This window comes from Pristiophorus japonicus, chromosome 21 (genome assembly GCF_044704955.1).
Source record: "Pristiophorus japonicus isolate sPriJap1 chromosome 21, sPriJap1.hap1, whole genome shotgun sequence".
Classification (NCBI taxonomy): domain Eukaryota; kingdom Metazoa; phylum Chordata; class Chondrichthyes; family Pristiophoridae; genus Pristiophorus; species Pristiophorus japonicus.
The window spans coordinates 85631926-85644952 of NC_091997.1; positions in this window are offsets into that span (position 1 = coordinate 85631926).

Genomic DNA, 13027 nt, shown 5'->3' on the forward strand with positions numbered 1-13027 from the left:
CCCGTTATGACTTCCCCTGATTCTGACTGCAGGGGACCTACGTTTGTCTTAACTAACCTTTTTCTCTTTACATATCGACAGAAACTTTTGCAATCCGTCTTAATGTTCCCTACAAGCTTCTTCTCGTACTCAATTTTCCCTGCCCTAATCAAACCCTTTGTCCTCCTCTGCTGAGTTCTAAATTTCTCCCAGTCTCCGGGTTCGCTGCTATTTCTGGCCAATTTGTATGCCACTTCCTTGGCTTTAATACTATCCCTGATTTCCCTTGATAGCCACGGTTGAGCCACCTTCCCTTTTTTATTTTTATGCCAGACAGGGATGTACAATTGTTGTAGTTCATCCATTGGGTCTCTAAATGTCTGCCATTGCCCATCCACAGTCAACCCCCTAAGTATCATTCGCCAATCTATCCTAGCCAATTCACGCCTCATACCTTCAAAGTTACCCTTCTTTAAGTTCTGGACCATGGTCTCTGAATTAACTGTTTCATTCTCCATCCTAATGCAGAATTCCACCATATTATGGTCACTCTTCATCAAGGGGCCTCGCACAACAAGATTGCTAATTAATCCTCTCTCATTACACAACACCCAGTCTAAGATGGCCTCCCCCCTAGTTGGTTCCTCGACATATTGGTCTAGAAAACCACACGAGGCCCATGCTTGAGAGAAAGTCACTCTGTGACCAGTAACCTTTATTCACGAGCACTCAAGTGATGAAGGTGGGTGGAGCTTCCCCTTTTATACCTGAAAGTCCAGGCTAGGAGTGTCTCTCACAAGTTCACCACCTAGTGGTCATTGTTCTCACAGTGTACAACTAAGGTCAGTTTATACATGGGTTACAATGATGGTTGAATACATAACATCACCTCCCCCCCGAAAGTCTTATTGGGATCACAGGTTGAGTCTCTCTGGTGGTTTACGCTCCCTTGTAGAGTGCCTGAGTTGGGGCTCCGGTTGTTGGGCGCTGGCCTGAGTGTCTGCTGTTTGCGGTGCCTCAGGCCTGTCCGGACTGCCCACAGTGACTGGGCTCTCCTCCACTTGGTTCCGGTGTTCGGTCACCTGTAGTGGAGTGAACTCGACATCGTGTTCTTCCTCTGCTACTTCTATGGGGTTGCTGAACCTCCTTTTTGTTTGAGTTGAGGACAAAGACAGGGTCATGGACATCGATATCTAGCGCCCTCGCATTCCTGTCATGGTAGTCACATTGTGACTGACGCCTGCTCTCGACAATTTCTTTCATGGTGGGGTGTATAAGGGATAACCTGGTTTTGAGCGTCCTTTTCATTAGCAGCTCTGCGGGTGGAACCCCTGTGAGCGAGTGTGGTCGGGGTCTGTAGGCAAACAGGAGGCATGATAAGCGGCTTTGTAGGGAACTCCCTTGGATTCTGAGCATCCCCTGTTTGATTATCTGCACTGCTCATTACGCCTGCCCATTAGAGGCCGACTTGAACGGTGCCGTTCTGACATGGTTAATTCCATTGCCTGCCATGAAGTCCTGGAATTCAGTACTTGTGAAGCACGGGCCATTGTCACTGACCAAGACATCTGGTAGACCATCGGTAGCGAACATTGCCCATAGACTTTCTACCGTGGCAGAGGATGTGCTTGAATTTAAAATGTCACACTTGATCGATTTGGAGTAGGCGTCTACTACAACCAAAAACATTTTTCCCATGAAAAGAAATGCATAGTCCACATGGATGCGTGACCATGGCTTGGCGGGCCAGGACAAGGGGCTAAGGGGGGCTTCCCTGGGCGCATTGCCCAGCTGGGCACACGTATTGCACCTGCGAACACAAAGTTCCAGGTCTGCATCTATCCCTGGCCACCAAACGTGTGACCTTCATCAATTGCCTTCATCATGACAATGCCCGGGTGCTCATTGTGGAGTTCTCTGATGAACACATCTCTGCCCATCTGGGGCATGACGACAAGGCTTCCCCATAGTAGGCAATCGGCCTGAATCGAGAGTTCATCCCTGCGCCTGTGAAATGGTTTAAACTCCTCAGGGCATGCCCCGTACGTGGCTGCCCAGTTCCCATTCAGGACACATTTCTTGACGAAAGACAGTAGCGGGTCTCTATTTGTCCAGACCTTAATCTGACGGGCTGTCACTGGTGAGCCTTCACTTTCGAAAGCTTCAACAGCCATGATCATCTCAGCAGCATGATCGGTAGCCCCCTCAGTAGTGGCTAGTGGGAGCCCGCTGAGTGCATCGGCACAGTTTTCAGTGCCCGTTCTGTGCCGAATTGTATAGTCATAGGTGGCTAACGTGAGTGCCCACATCTGTATGCGGGCCGATGCGTTTGCATTTATGGCCTTGTTGTCGGCCAAAAGGGACCTTAGGGGTTTGTGATCAGTCTCCAGCTCAAATTTCCTGCCAAACAGGTACTGGTGCATTTTCTTTACTGTGTATACACATGCATGTGCCTCCTTTTCTACCATCCCGTAGCCCCTTTCTGCCTGGGACAGACTCCTGGAGGCATAAGCTACCGGCTGTAACTGACCCTTGGCATTAACATGCTGCAACACACACCCGACCCCGTTGGACGACGCATCGCACGTTAAAACAAGTTTCTTACATGAGTCATATAGCGTTAACAGATTGTTGGAGCATAACAAATTGCGTGCTCTATCAAAAGCCCTTTCCTGGCTGTCCCCCCAGATCCATTCGCGACCTTTGCGTACGAGCACGTGTATTGGCTCTAACAGCGTGCTCAATTTGGGAATAAAGTTACCAAAATAGTTCAGGAGCCCCAGAAACGAACGCAGCTCCGTCTTGTTACGGGGTCTGGGTGCTCTCTGGATTGCTTCTGTCTTGGACGCAGTAGGTCTGATCCCATCTGCTGCTACTCTCATCCCCAGGAATTCTACCTCTGGAGCTAGGAAGACGCACTTCGCCTTTTTCAGTCGTAGCCCTACCCGGTCCAGTCAGCGTAGCACCTCCTCCAGGTTGCGGAGGTGTTCTTCAGTATCGCGACCCGTGATGAGGATGTCGTCTTGAAAAACCACGGTCCCTGGAATCGACTTGAGGAGCCTTTCCATATTTCGTTGATAGATCGCGGCGGCTGAACAAATCCCGAATGGTCATCTGCTGTACTCAAACAATCCCTTGTGTGTCATGATGGTGGTCAGCTTCTTCGACTCACTCGCCAGCTCCTGGGTCATGTAAGCTGAGGTCAGGTCCAATTTTGAAAAAAGTTTGCCACTGGGTAGCGTCGCAAAGAGGTCCTCCGCTCTCGGTAGCGGGTACTGGTCTTGGAGTGACACCCGATTGATGGTGGCCTTGTAATCACCACATATCCTGATCGACCCATCCGCCTTGAGCACCGGCATAATCGGGCTCGCCCAGTCACTGAATTCGACTGGTGAGATGATGCCTTCCCTCAGCAGGCGGTCCAATTCACCTTCTATCTTTTCCCGCATCACGTACAGCACCGCTCTGGCCTTGTGGTGTACTGGCCTGGCATCCGGGTTTATGTGAATCACTAACTTGATCCCCATGAAAGTGCCAATGCCGGGTTGAAATAATGAGTCAAATTTGTCCAGGACCTGTGAGAATGATACTCACTCCACAGAAGAAATTGCATTGACATCCCCCATTTCCAGTTAATGACAGCAAGCTAACTCCTCCCCAGTAGTGCGGGACTGTCCCTCGGGACAATCCAGAATGGCAACCTGTTCTCCGAATCTTTGTGGGTCACAACTACCGTGGCACTGCCTAGCACCGGAATTATCTCCTTTGTGTATGTCTGTAGCTGTGTGTCAATCGGCGATAATTTTGGCCTCCTAGCCTTGGACGCCCACAACTTTTCGAACTGTTTGATACTCATCAGGGACTGGCTGGCCCCTGTGTCTAGCTCCATTGATACTGGGATGCCATTGAGGAGCACTTTCATCATTATCGTGGAGTCCTGGTATATGAACTGTATATGTGCGCCACATGAACTCGCTGAGCTTCAGCTTCCAGCGATTTCCCCCAGTGTTCATTTGGCCTCGTAGGGCTTGCATCGGGCCCGTCCTCCTCGTACATCAATCTGGCTGCAGGCTTCCTGCACATACGGGCCAAGTGACCGCTGACGTTGCAATTTCTGGCTGGGTGTGTGCCTCCACACCTCCAACATGAGCCGTTGTTGAAAACAAAAGGTCCATTACCAGTCCATCGTCTCTGACTGTGTCTGTAACTGTACTTAAGCACACCATTAACAGGTGTTGATGACCCCATTACTGGCCGCATTGTCCCTTGTGATGGCGTGAATCGCCGTTCAGCTAGCCATTGTCTCTGATGAATTCCCCCTCTGGGTTCGACTACATGTTGGGGCATGTCCGATTGCCCTTGTCTGCCTGGAGAACTGTGTGCTGCTTTAACAATGTTGACTCCCTGTCCATTTGCTGCATTTGAGCCCAGATTTTTGTCAAACATCATTCTGGTTTCTTCCTCCCCTGAGATAAAAGTCTGGGCCATCAAGGCCGCTGTTTCCAGGGTGAGGTCTTTGGTTTCAATCAGTTTCCTGAAAACCCCAGCGTGCCCGATGCACTCAATAAAAAAGTCTCGCAGCATCTCCGCTCTGCATGTATCAGGGAACTTACATCGGCTCGCCAGTCGCCGGAGATCTGCCACAAAGTCTGGAACGCTTTGCCCTTCTCACCGCCGGTGCATGTAAAACCGGTGTCTCGCCATGTGCATGCTGCTCGCCAGTTGAAGGTGTTCCCCGATTAACTTACTGAGCTCTTCAAACGTCTTGTCCGCCGGCTTCTCTGGCGCTAGAAGGTCCTTCATCAGGCAATACGTCCTGGATCCACAAACCGTCAGGAGTTGAGCACTGCGTTTGTCGGCCGATTCCTGTCCCAACCATTCCTTAGTGACGAAACTTTGCTGTAGTCTCTCAATAAAATCGTCCCAATCATCCTCAACACAGTACCTCTCGTCTGTGCTGCTAGTGGCCATGCTCACGTGGTTTAAATCCCAGTTTCCTGTCGCCAATGATACGTCCTTACTATACAGTATAAATGCAGACGAGGCCCATGCTTGAGAGAAGGTCACTCTGTGACCAGTAACCTTTATTCACTAGCACTCAAGTGATGAAGGTGGGTGGAGCATCCCCTTTTATACCTGAAAGTCCAGGTTAGGAGTGTCTCTCACAAGTTCACCACCTAGTGGTCATTGTTCTCACAGTGTACAACTTAGGTCAGTTTATACATGGATTACAATGATGGTTGAATATATGACAGAAACGAAGAAACTGGGAGAATGGAATGGAGCCTTTACAGGATGTGGGGTGGGAGGAGGTGTAGTCCAGGTAGCTGTGGGTGTCAGTGGGCTTATTGTGAATGTTTGTCAATAGCCTATCTCCAGAAATGGAGACAGAGAAGTCAAGGAGGGTAAGGGAAGAGATGGACCATGTGAAGGTGAAGAAAGGGTAAAAATTGGATGCAAAGTAAATGACATTTTCTAGTTCAGGGAGAGAACAAGAAACAGCACCGGTACAGTCATCAATGTACCGGAAACAATGGTGAGGGAGGGGACCCGAGTACCCACAAAAAGGAGTATTTTGTTTCCATGGAAACTAGAGTTTCACTTATCTTACAGAACAAATGCTTCATGTATGGTGAGAGGCTGAGTGTAATTTTAGGCTAACTCGCCGGGGGCGGGGGAGCGGGGCGGGGGGGGTGGGGGGGCTCCTATGGTGTAATGCCATATTTACACCCTGCCCAAGATTACTCTCCACAGATTTCAATGGAGGGTAAAATTGGGTGAGTTGTAAAACCATTGTAGCGCTCAATCCCATCACTTTCCCGGTGGGTGGGTTAATGGAAAGCCTCCTTCTATGTTTCACTATTTTTCCTGCACTGGGTGTTGATCTAAGTGGGCAGTGGAATATGAAAAGGTTCACTAGGTTGATTCCGGAGATGAGGGGGTTGACTTATGAAGATAGGTTGAGTAGGTTGGGCCAATACTCACTGGAGTTCAGAAGAATGAGAGTTGATCTTACATAGAAACATAGAAAATAGGTGCAGGAGTAAGCCATCCGGCTCTTCTAGCCTGCACCGCCATTCAATGAGTTCATGGCTGAACATGCAACTTCAGTACCCCCTTCCTGCTTTCTCGCCATACCCCTTGATCCCCCTAGTAGTAAGGATTTCATCTAACTCCCTTTTGAATATATTTAGTGAATTGGCCTCAACAGCTTTCTGTGGTAGACAATTCCACAGGTTCACCACTCTCTGGGTGAAGAAGTTTCTCCTCATCTCGGTCCTAAATGGCTTACCCCTTATCCTTAGACTGTGACCCCTGGTTCTGGACTTCCCCAACATTGGGAACATTCTTCCTGCATCTAACTTGTTTAAACCCGTCAGAATTTTAAACGTTTCTATGAGGTCCCCTCTCATTCTTCTGAACTCCAGTGAATACAAGCCCAGTTGATCCACTCTTTCTTGATAGGTCAGTCCCACCATCCCGGGAATCAGTCTGGTGAATCTTTCCTGCACTCCCTCAATAGCAGAATGTCCTTCCTCAAGTTAGGAGACCAAAACTGTACACAATACTCCAGGTGTGGCCTCACCAAGGTCCTGTACAACTGTAGCAGCACCTCCCTGCCCCTGTACTCAAATTCCCTCACTATGAAGGCCAACATGCCATTTGCTTTCTTAACCGCCTGCTGTACCTGCATGCCAACCTTCAATGACTTATGTACCATGACACCCAGGTCTCGTTGCACCTCCCCTTTTCCTAATCTGTCACCATTCAGATAATAGTCTGTCTCTCTGTTTTTACCACCAAAGTGGATAACCTCACGTTTATCCACATTATACTTCATCTGCCATGCATTTGCCCACTCACCTAATCTATCCAAGTCACTCTGCAGCCTCATAGCATCCTCCTCGCAGCTCACACTGCCACCCAACTTAGTGTCATCAGCAAATTTGGAGATACTACATTTAATCCCCTCGTCTAAATCATTAATGTACAATGTAAACAGCTGGGGCCCCAACACAGAACCTTGCGGTACCCCACTAGTCACTGCCTGCCATTCTGAAAAGTACCCATTTACTCCTACTCTTTGCTTCCTGTCTGACAACCAGTTCTCAATCCATGTCAGCACACTACCCCTAATCCCATGTGCTTTAACTTTGCACATTAATCTCTTGTGTGGGACCTTGTCGAAAGCCTTCTGAAAGTCCAAATATACCACATCAACTGGTTCTCCCTTGTCCACTTTACTGGAAACATCCTCAAAAAATTCAAGAAGATTTGTCAAGCATGATTTCCCTTTCACAAATCCATGCTGACTTGGACCTATCATGTCACCTCTTTCCAAATGCGCTGCTATGACATCCTTAATAATTGATTCCATCATTTTACCCACTACTGAGGTCAGGCTGACCGGTCTATAATTCGCTGTTTTCTCTCTCCCTCCTTTTTTAAAAAGTGGGGTTGCATTGGCTACCCTCCACTCAATAGGAACTGATCCAGAGTCAATGGAATGTTGGAAAATGATTGTCAATGCATCCGCTATTTCCAAGGCCACCTCATTAAGTACTCTGGGATGCAGTCCATCAGGCCCTGGGGATTTATCGGCCTTCAATCCCATCAATTTCCCCAACACAATTTCCCGACTAATAAAGATTTCCCTCAGTTCCTCCTCCTTACCAGACCCTCTGACCCCTTTTATATCCGCAAGGTTGTTTGTGTCCTCCTTAGTGAATACCGAACCAAAGTAATTGTTCAATTGGTCTGCCATTTCTTTGTTCCCCGTTATGACTACCCCTGATTCTGACTGCAGGGGACCTACGTTTGTCTTTACTAACCTTTTTCTCTTTAGATATCTATAGAAACTTTTGCAATCCGCCTTAATGTTCCCTGCAAGCTTCTTCTCGTACTCCATTTTCCCTGCCCTAATCAAACCCTTTGTCCTCCTCTGCTGAGTTCTAAATTTCTCCCAGTCCCCAGGTTCGCTGCTATTTCTTATTGAAACTTATAAGATAATGAGGGGGCTCGACAAGGTGGATGCAGAGAGGATATTTCCACTCATAGGGGAAACTAAAACTAGGGAACATAGTCTTAGAATAAGCGGCCGCCCATTTAAAACTGAGATGAGGGTTGTAAATCTAAGTAACTCTCTGCCCCAGACAGCTGTGGAGGCTAGGTCATTGAATATATTTAAGGTGCAGATAGACAGATTTTTGAGCGATAAGGGAGTAAAGGGTTTTGGGGAACGGGCAGGGAAGTGGAGCTGAGTCCATGATCAGATCAGCCATGATCTTATTAAATGGCGGAGCAGGCTCGAGGGGCCAAATGGCCGACTCCTGCTTCTATTTCTTATGTTCTTATGACACGACTGCCAAGTGTGTACTCACTATCACTGTGCTGCACAGTGGCATGCTCATAGAGTACACATTGTATTTCAGAGCCTCTCACTTCCCCAGTCCCTTCTGTGACTGGAGAGTTGAACGAACAGCCCAACCACTGTCCCCAGGCTCATTAATACAACATCAGTGCACACATATCATCTGAGTCATCCATAAGTCTACTGCCCATTTCCTAACTTGCACCATGTCCCGTTCACCCATCAACCTGACCTACATTGGCTCCCGGTTAAGCAAAGCCTCGATTAAAAAATTCTCATCCTTGTTTTCAAATCCCTCAATGGCCTCGCCCCCTCCCTATCTCTGTAATCTCCTCCAGCCCCACAACCCCCAAAATATCTGCGGTCCTCTAATTCTAGCCTCTTGAGCATTCCCGACTTCAATCGCTCAGCTGCCAAGACCCAAAACTCTGGAATTCTCTCCATCAACCTCTCCGCCTCTCTAGCTCTCTTTCCTGCTTCAAGATGCTCCTCAAAACCTATCTCTTTCACCAAGCTTTTGGTCATCTGCCCTAATTTCTCCTTATGTGGCCTGGTGTCAAATGTTGTTTGTAACACTCCTGTGAAGCGCCTTCTGACGTTTTTCTACATGAAAGGTGTTGTGTATCTGTAAAGCATGCACTCCCATGTTCCACCATCCCAGCATCCCTTGGGAACACTCTATATAAGCCGGCCCCTAAGGCTTGTTCCTCACTCTGGAGTGTCTGATTAAAGACTGAGGTCACTGTTACTTTAACCTCCCAGTGTGCAGCCTCATAATAGGAACATAATAACTGGTGACGAGAATACAAATCCAACGCAAAGATGCAACAAACTGTGGGCATTCTGGAGAAGTTCTCGGAGGGTGAGGACTGGGAAGCCTATGTCGAACGGCTAGACCAGTACTTTGTAGCCAACGAGCTGGACGGAGAAGGAAGCGCTGCAAAAAGGAGAGCGGTCCTCCTCATGGTCTGCGGGGCACCGACCTACAGCCTCATGAGGAATCTTCTGGCTCTGGTGAAACCCACAGATAAGTCGTATGAGGAGTTGTATACACTGGTTCGGGAGCATCTTAACTCGAGCGAGAGTGTGCTGATGGCGAGGTATCGGTTCTACACGTGCCAGCGATCTGAAGGTCAGGAAGTGGCGAGCTACGTCGCCAAGCTAAGGCAACTTGCAGGACAATGTGAGTTTGATGGCTACCTGGAGCAAATGCTCAGAGACCTTTTTGTACTGGGCATTGGCCACGAGACCATCCTATGAAAACTTTTGACTTAGAGACACCGACCCTCAGTAAGGCCATTGCGATAGCACAGGCGTTTATGTCCACCAGTGATAACACCAAACAAATCTCTCAGTACGCAAGTGCTAGCAATGTTCATAAATTAACTGCAACTGTGTTTGCGAGCAGAAATGTACAGGCCAGAACCCACGAGTCTGCAGCTGCCAGCAGGCCTCAGGTGACCCAGATGACTCAGAGTCCCCAACAAAGGATGAATGCAAGGCAATTCACACCTTGTTGGCGTTGTGGTGGCTTCCATTCAGCCTATTCATGCCACTTCAAAGGGTATGTTTGCAAGAGCTATGGAACAATGGGGCACCTCCAATGAGCTTGCAAGCTCTGCAAAACCTGCTAACCACCATGTGGCAGAGGAAGATCAGTCCATGGTGGGTCAAAGCAATTTCGAGCCTCAGAGAGAGGAGGCAGGTGCTGAAGTACACGGGGTGCACACATTTTCAACAAAATGTCCACCTATAATGCTAAACGTAAAATTGAATGCCTTACCTGTAGCCATGGAACTGGACACTGGCGCTAGCCAATCTATCATGAGCAAAAAGATGTTTGAGAGACTGTGGTGCAACAAAGCATTCAGACCAGCCCTGAGCCCCATCTACATGAAACTGAGAACGTACACCAAAGAGCTTATCACTGTCCTGGGCAGCGCCATGGTCAAGTTCACCTACGAGGGCACGGTGTACGCACTGCCACTCTGGATTGTCCCGGGCGATGGCCCCACACTGCTTGGAAGGAGCTAGCTGGGCAAAATCCGCTGGAACTGGAATGATATCCGAGCGCTATCACATGTCAATGAGGCCTCATGTACCCAGGTTCTTAACAAATTTCCTTCCTTTTTTCAGCCAGGCATTGGAAACTTTTCCGGGGCGAAGGTGCGGATCCATTTGGTCCCAGAGGCAGGACCCATTCACCACAAGGTGCGAGCAGTACCTCACATGATGAGGGAGAGAGTGGAAATCGAGCTGGACAGGCTGCAACGCGAGGGCATCATCTCCCCAGTGGAATTCAGCGAGTGGGCCAGCCCGATTGTTCCAGTACTCAAAAGTGATGGCACGGTCAGGATTTGTGGCGATTATAAAGTAACTATTAATCGTTTCTCGCTACAGGACCAATACCCGCTACCTAAGGAAGACGACTTATTTGCGACACTGGCAGGAGGCAAGACGTTCACCAAGCTCAACCTGACTTCAGCCTACATGACGCAGGAGCTGGAGGAGTCTTCGAAGGGCCTCATCTGCATCAACACTCACAAGGGACTGTTCATCGACAACAGATGCCCGTTTGGAATTTGGTTGGCTGCAGTGATTTTCCAGAGAAACATGGAGAGCCGACCCAAGTTGGTACCATAGACGGTGGTCTTTCAGGACGACATATTGGTCACGGGTTGGGACACCGCCAAGCACCTACAAAACCTGGAGGAGGTCCTCCAACGACTGGATCGCATAGTGCTGCGGCTGAAGAGGTCGAAATGCGTCTTCATGGCAACAGAAGTGGAATTTTTGGGGAGAAAGATCATGGCGGACGGCATTCTGCCCACAGATGCCAAGACAGAGGCTATCAGGAACGCGCACAGGCCACAGAACGTCATGGAGCTGCGGTCGTTCCTGGGACTCCTCAACTATTTTGGTAACTTCATACCGGGGTTAAGCACTCTTTTAGAGCCCCTACATGTGTTATTGCGCAAAGGTGAGAACTGGGTATGGGGAAAAAACCAAGTAATTGCTTTTGAGAAAGCCAGAAACATTTTATGCTCCAACAAGCTGCTTGTATTGTATAACCCGTGTCAAAGACTTGTGCTAGCATGTGACGCGTCGTCGTACGGAGTTGGGTGTGTATTACAACAAGCTAACGTTGCGGGGAAGTTGCAACCTGTCGCCTATGCTTCCAGGAGCTTGTCTAAGGCCGAGAGGGCCTACAGCATGATTGAGAAAGAGGCATTAGCGTGTGCGTTCGGAGTAAAGAAAATGCTTCAGTACCTGTTTGGCCTCAAATTTGAGCTGGAAACCGATCACAAGCCCCTCATATCCCTGTTCGCTGAAAACAAGGGGATAAATACTAATGCCTCAGCCCGCATACAAATATGGGCCCTCGTGCTATCAGCGTATAACTATACCATCTGCCACAGGCCAGGCAGCGAGAACTGTGCGGATGCTCTCAGTCGGCTACCATTGCCCACCACGGGGGTGGAAATGGCGCAGCCTGCAAACTTGTTGATGGTGGCGCAGCCCGCAGGTTTGTTGATGGTCATGGAAGCGTTTGATAAATGATAAATCACCTGTCACAGCCCGCCAGATTAGGACTTGGACCAGCCAATATTCTCTCCTGTCCCTAGTAAAAAACTGTGTACTGCATGGGAGCTGGGCCAGCATCCCCGTTGAAATGCAAGAGCCAATCAAGCCATTCCAGTGGCGAAAGGACGAGCTGTCCATTCAGGCAGACTGGCTGTTGTGGGGTAACCGCGTAGTGCTACCAAAAAAGGGCAGGGAGACGTTCATCTCAGATCTCCACAGCACACATCTGGGTATGGTAATGATGAAAGCGATAGCCAGATCCCACATGTGGTGGCCCGGTATCGACTCTGACTTAGAGTCCTGTGTACGGCAATGCAGCGTGTGTGCTCAGTTGAGCAACGCACCCAGAGAGGCACCACTAAGTTTGTGGTCCTGGCCCTCCAGACCATGGTCGAGGATCCATGTCAACTATGCGGGCCCGTTTCTCAGTAAAATGTTCCTGGTGGTGGTGGATGCTTTTTCAAAATGGATTGAATGTGAAATAATGTCGAGAAGCACCGCCACCGCCACCATTGAAAGCCTGAGGGCCATGTTTGCCACCCACGGCCTGCCTGACATATTGGTCAGTAACAACGGGCCATGTTTCACCAGTGCCAAATTTAAAGAATTCATGAACCGCAATGGGATCAAACATGTCACCCTGTTTAAACCAGCCTGCAGTGGGCAGGCAGTGCGGGCAGTACAAACCATCAAACAGAGCCTTAAACGAGTCACAGAAGACTCACTCCAAACCCGCCTGTCCCGAGCAGTGCTCAGCTACTGCACGAGACCCCACTCGTTCACAGGGGTGCCCCCGATTGAGCTACTCATGAAAAGGACACTTAAAACCAGACTCTCGCTGGTTCAGCTCAACCTGCATGATCAGGTAGAGAGCAGACGGCAGCAACAAATATTAAACGATGGTCGCGCCACTGTGTCACGGGAAATTGATCTGAATGACCCTCTGTATGAGCGAAACTATGGACATGGTCCCAAGTGGATCGCGGGCACGGTGATAGCTAAAGAAGGGACTAGGGTGTTTGTAGTCAAACTAGACAATGGACAAATTTTCAGAAAGCACCTGGACCAAACGAGGCTGCGGTTCACAGGCTG